Source organism: Hipposideros armiger, unplaced genomic scaffold, assembly GCF_001890085.2.
Source record: "Hipposideros armiger isolate ML-2016 unplaced genomic scaffold, ASM189008v1 scaffold_485, whole genome shotgun sequence".
Taxonomy (NCBI): Eukaryota; Metazoa; Chordata; class Mammalia; order Chiroptera; family Hipposideridae; genus Hipposideros; species Hipposideros armiger.
This window is the reverse complement of record NW_017731835.1, coordinates 420,746-427,218: the sequence shown is the minus strand read 5'-3', so window position 1 is coordinate 427,218 and position 6,473 is coordinate 420,746.

Below are 6,473 nucleotides of genomic sequence, written 5' to 3'. Positions count from 1 at the left end.
GCATAGAATCATATGTGAATGACTCAAGGTCATATAACTTGTGATTATGATGCTTTAGCAAGACAAAGATGAAAAAAATCTCCACATTAATGACAGACAAGTAGAAAAATAGAAAGTGCTTGTGTCACAAACGACCTCATGAAGCAGCTAACGCATGGAGAACACATGCATTTCTCAAACAAGCCCTACTTTGTTTATATTATTATAAGTCTGATTTACGATTGCCTTGCAATAAAAAAAAACATCTTTAAAGTATTTTAAAAGGATTTCTAACAATGAAGAAATTTTTTACTAAAGGACACTTGTCACCATAGAGAAAATCACTATGATGGTATACTTGTCTTTTGGTATATTTGTCTTTTCATAAAGGACAGCGGTGATGATGCATGTTTATCTTCAATAACTTTTTAAAGTAGAATTGCCAGGTGTTTATTAGTAAATCTTAAGGTGGTTGAAAAAGACTTTTGATAATTCTCAATCTCAGAAACATTACAACATAGGAATATATTTGTCATCTATGATAATATAATCTGTCACTGATATAATAGGACACAAGTAAACAAGAAATGCTTCAAAATATGGAATAAATATCCTGTTATTGTACTTTCTGTAAACAGGAACACACTATTTTCCATTCAGATGATGCATGGTAAGATATGTAATATATAACAGAAACATTCAAACCAAATGAGGGTCTTTGTGTAAATATGTATGTTAAATATGAATAAAGTTGGTTTCTTTTGTGTTTTCAGCTAAGAGTAAAGTAAAACTAACTTCAGCTTAAAGATGGTAGATTAGACACATTTATCTTTATGAATTTCCTAAATCTTTACAAATTTCCTAAATAAAATAAACTGTCAATTAAATAGAAGAACTATTTTCAAAGATATACCTCCAAAGAAAAATATAACTGAAAAACAATACCAAAAATATTTTGGAAAATGGAAGGCAGTAGAAGTTATTACTGATTTAGCAGGCTCAGAAAAGTTAAATTCTCAGGCCCAAATGGTGAAAACTAAGAAGGAACCCAATATGAACCACAGGAATTAAGGGTATTTTGATGGTATGAAATAAAACTGAACACAATTGCTGGGGGGAAAACAGGGATTCATGATAGCCTGTTTAATAAGAAGTTAAAATCCCAGATATTTCATTATTATGTCCCTCCTACACAATGACAAAAAAATAGGAAAATCTATTATACTCTGAATAGCATAAAAAATAAAAATAGGTCTCTTAATTAGAAGAGTAGTATTTCAAAGACAATTAAGAAACTGGATATTATTTCTCTTAGGAATTTGATCATCCCATGAGAAGATTTTCAATGATACAAATAACACATGTTTTCCAATGAAACCGCCAACCTGATCAAATAAAATAAATAAGATAATCAGAACTGAAGATCCCAGAAGGGCATCTGTGCAACAGGTATACAGAAAAAAACCAATTAGGGCAGAACGAATAGCAGAACTATTTACAAGAAAAGGAAACTTAGCAAGGCCTTATGGACTTCAGCAGTGATTTAGGTAAATGGGGCGGAGAATTGTGTGAGTGAATTAAGTATAATTATTAGAGAAGCTATTGTAATTTGCACTCCTTCAGTATTAATTTCCATCATTGCTCTATAGTAATAAAATCCTTTTAGCTCGGCAAATGGTTGCATAAAATATATGCAGTTCTCACTTTCACTGGCAGGTTTGGATGGTCGCATGCAAGTTATTGAAAATAAGATTCATGAAAGTCTAAGTGTAACTTCTGGAAAATGCCATTAAAATAAGAGGAAGCCCTTCTTTTAGCTTTTTCGCCTGCTGAAATAGAGATACAATGACAGATATCTTGGAACATAAAATGGTTTTGCAAAATGTAGGCTTCACATGGCAGAGTAATATAATTAAACGATTCAGTATCCTGACACCATAGAGCAATATACCAGTCTTGGAATACTGACTTCTAGATATTTAAATGGGAGATGAATGAACTTGTTATGGTTTAAATTATGGGTATGTTGTGATTGGTCATATTGATAATAAAATTTATTACTGGAATAGTGCATGCTTGACACATGATAAAACATAAAATATTTGTTATTGGCTTAGTGCAGGTAGGCAGAGAATGAGGCTCAAGAACTCAGATATTGTAGGCTGGAAAGCTGGTGCCTTTTGATATGTCCCCGCAACCATTAACCTGTTCCTGCGTTCTAGTATGAAGCAATGTTCCAGCTCATCTTGCACTCTCCTTCACTCAGCTCAAGTTACCTTGGTTCCATTTAATGGAAGATATCATATTGAAACCAAGATCTGGCTCTCAATATGCTCGTTTCCATGGGCCGCTATTGCCTCTAGACTCTCTCTGTGAACAGAACTAGAAATTACATCTATGTATATTCTTGTACACTTATAATCCTCTGCATTTATCTTTCTTTCTATCTATCTGTCTGTCTATCTATCTATCTATCTATCTATCTATAATGAAATAATACCAACAATTTTAATTCAACACTTCAGTTTCATTCTAATTGTCTCCTTGTCATATTTTAAAATATCTTTTTTGGCAGTGAGGAAGTCAGCTTTAATTATCTTCAATACATTTTATTAATTTTGTTCAATTAATTTATATATTTTCTCAATGAAAATAATATCCATATCATCGATTTCCATGCCCCCATCTCCTTCATCACTCCACATCTTTGGACTCTGCGGCCCCAGGGTATTCTAGTTCTTTGCATTTTGATGAGCTGTTTTGAATGCTTCTTTGGTTATTTACTCAACACTTATTAAAACTCTGTCATGGGCATTTTATCTGAATGATAAGTTTTTATGTTAGTACTATTCAATGTTTATGAAAGACTAAAGACAACATATAAAAATAATATACACAATATTGCTCTGTTTTCACATTTATAAAATTTAATATATATCACAAATATAATCATAATAGCAGCTAATATTAATTGAGCATTTTCTATGTGCTAGACACTATGTTATTCACTTTATTTCTGTTCTTTCATTGAATTTTCATAAATATTTTTAGTGGGAACTATTAGTAGAGTTATTATGACTATAGAGTAGTGAATCTAGATAATAACAAATTTAAATGTCAATTCTATCACTTTTTGTTTGTGGCACCATGTCATTTAACTTATTATTTGTTTCGATTTACACACACATGCACACACACACACACATACAAACACTCACACACACATACACACATCTTGTAATTAAGAGAATTAAATGATTCAATAAATAGCAGAATTCCTGTCACATATTAAGCACTTTAGAAAAGTTGACCACTATTTGCAAAAAAAGGATATTGAAGCTTAAAAGGGCTAACTACCTTGCCTAAATCACATTTCTAAGTAAGTATTAGGGAGATTAATGCCAGTCAAAATTAGTTATTGGTATATTTCTTATAAGTATATATTTTATAATTAGAATGGGAATGTAAAAGATTGTTTAAGATTTCACTATTGGAAATACCATGAAGTTTCTAATGATTTTCTAGATTTTAAATATCAACTACATGTTGAGATATCCAAGAGTTCTTTTTTTTTTTTTTTTGGTAAGCAAAGTTTATTTTATACAATTATAAGAGTATGTTTGAATTGCCTTTTCAACAAGGGAATCTGTTTGTGTTTGGTTTATTGAGGGACTAGTTGGTTAAATTTATAACCATCTGATATACATATTTAACAGTGATTGCAATCCCATGTAATTTGTCCTAATATGTTGAAAATCCAATGTTAGAAGGAACTATATTTCCATAGCAATAAAAAATCAGTCACAGGACCACCCAAATACTATTTTTCACGGTACAAAATGTTATCCAAAATCCTTTTTCTGTGAAAAAATGGTCCTAACAGCTGAAATAAGCTATCCAATCCAAGAGTTCTAATGATTGCAAGCCTTAATTTTATTATTAGTTTGTCTTTCTTGAGAACAAGTCTATATCTTTTTATGTTCTAGTATTTGTCATTCCCCATCTATGTGTTACACCAGCTCAGTAAATTTTTTGAGTGAATAAATGGATACATATTTTCATGATCTTGTGGGTAATAAGGTATAAATATTACTTTCTAATAATGGCTTGCTTTAAAATGAGCTCTTCATTCCTTGGCATCTGTTGCATTTTTTTAACATATCATACAGAGCTTAGGAAAGAACAGGACGAGAAATATAAATTAATTTTTTGAGCAATGGAATTCAAATAAACTTACTTCAAAGAAATTGAAAAGCATAGTGGGTAGATTTTACAAAATTGCTCCCTTTTCCCCCAATTGTAAGAAATTCAATGGTATAAAAAAGTGATTGCAAGTAAGATGATTGCTATACAACTTTGGTTTTCAAGAAAGATTACGTAAAGAAATCATTTTTCAAGATATATTAAGTTCGCGGACGATTAAGTTTGTGAACTCATCCTAGAATATCACTACAGTCACCTTCCAAATACTCGCCTTGGGAAGCTATGCACCAATGCCAGTGTCTAGTCCACCCTTCAAAGAAATTTTAGAACTCATTTTCTAGAATGGCCATCAGAGCTGTCCTTGTATTACCCTTGAAGTCCTGGATGTCATCAAAATGTCTTCCTTTCAATATTGCCTTTATCTTTGGGTAAAGAAAGAAGTAATCAGATCAGGGGCCAGATCAGGTGAGTAGGGAGGGTGTTCCGATACAGTTATTTGTTTACTGGCTAAAAACTCCCTCACAGACAGTGCTGTGTGAACTGGTGCATTTTCATGATGCAAGAGTCATGAATTGTTGGCAAAAAGTTCAGGTCATCTGATTTTTTCATGCAGCCTTTTCAGCACTTTCAAATAGTAAACTTGGTTAACTGCTTGTCCAGTTGATACAAATTCATAATGAATAATCCCTCTGATATCAAAAAAAGGTTAACAACATTGTTGCAACAAGTTCGTGAACTTAATTGTCAGACTTCATAGTATAAATTTTAAATCAATATGGCATACCTTATTCAAGAAAAATACGGTATCAATATTAAGATATATCTTGGTGAAATTTCTAAGCTTACATCACATGAGTAGTCATTTAGAAAAAATATCTGTTAGTGTCAGATTTTTTAGTGCAATACTCAATTTTTAAAAAGTGGAATAATTCCAACAAAATTCTCAAGAAAAGAAAATGTTACAACAATTTATTAATAGTAGATCAGTACTATTCTCAGATAAGTAAGAATTCTGGGAAAACTGTTCCCTTGAGCTATGCTTGAGGGGAAAAAAATGTGATGTTATACTGAAAACTGACAGATGTATCAAAACCAAGACCTCACTCACAAAGAAGCCTTAAGAAGGGTGAAATTGCTAATGATTCAGACCATTTGTATAGCAGCATAAAAACTGAATGCCAGGAATTGTAGTTTAAGAGATGGTAATATACACTTTGACAGTGTAAAATTGATAATAGAGCAAAGTATGGAAATGGGAGAGTATAGATGAGAAAAATAAATGTGTTAATTCTCCATATTTATTATCAGGACCTAATAAATTACTTGAAATATGTGATTTAAAATAAGTAGAGCCTCGGGAGATAAAAACAACTAAACAAACAAACAAACAAAAACTAGCTTTTAAAATAGAAGATATTTCAGGAGTAATGCATGTTATGATCATTCATTTGAAGGTTAGCCTTTTAAACAACTTCACATTAACTTTAGTTCATTCTTGAAAACGTAAAATTAAATGAATTAATTTGTATTGTATCAGCGTGTATGGCATTGCGTCATTTTCTAAATTTATTTGTATCTTATCTTTTTTTTCTTTTTTAAATACACATGGAGACATAAAATATATGATATCCACCGAAAGCCACCAATGATTATTTCTTGATGTTAGAATTTATCAAATTAATTATTTTTTTTGTTTCTATACTTTCTGAAGTTCTTAAAATTATCATGGTTATTTTTCAAAGCATGTTAATCTAAAATAAAAGTAATGGTTCATAAATGAATATGTTGGCTTTTGAACAGCAAAATGGTTGACTTTTTAATATAAAAAAATAATAAACAAATAGGTTTTCTTTTCATGAGAAAGGCTTCATATAGGCACCAAAAGAAGTTGCACACTAGCAAGTGATCATTAAAATACCACCAGAGTTATTGAATTAAGTTTGGCTAAACTCACAAGAATAATATTCATTTAGATCTTATTACAAATGTTGGTTATTGTTTCTAAATATTTTGCTAAATTAAAATGTTATATTTTAAACTGACAACTTTTTCCATGAATTTGAGCTACCAGGCTTTACTTTAACTGTTCATGTTTAAGTTTTTCAGATTTTCGGAACTTTTCCATTTGTGATCTCTACTTCTATAACTTCTTTAAATGAATAATTTAGTACTGAATATACATGCATACCACTTATTTTTCAATTATAGTAGTTCCTTCTCATCCTTGGTTTCACTGTCCACAGTTTAATTCAGCCACAGTAAACTGTGGTCTGAAAATATCAAATGGAAAA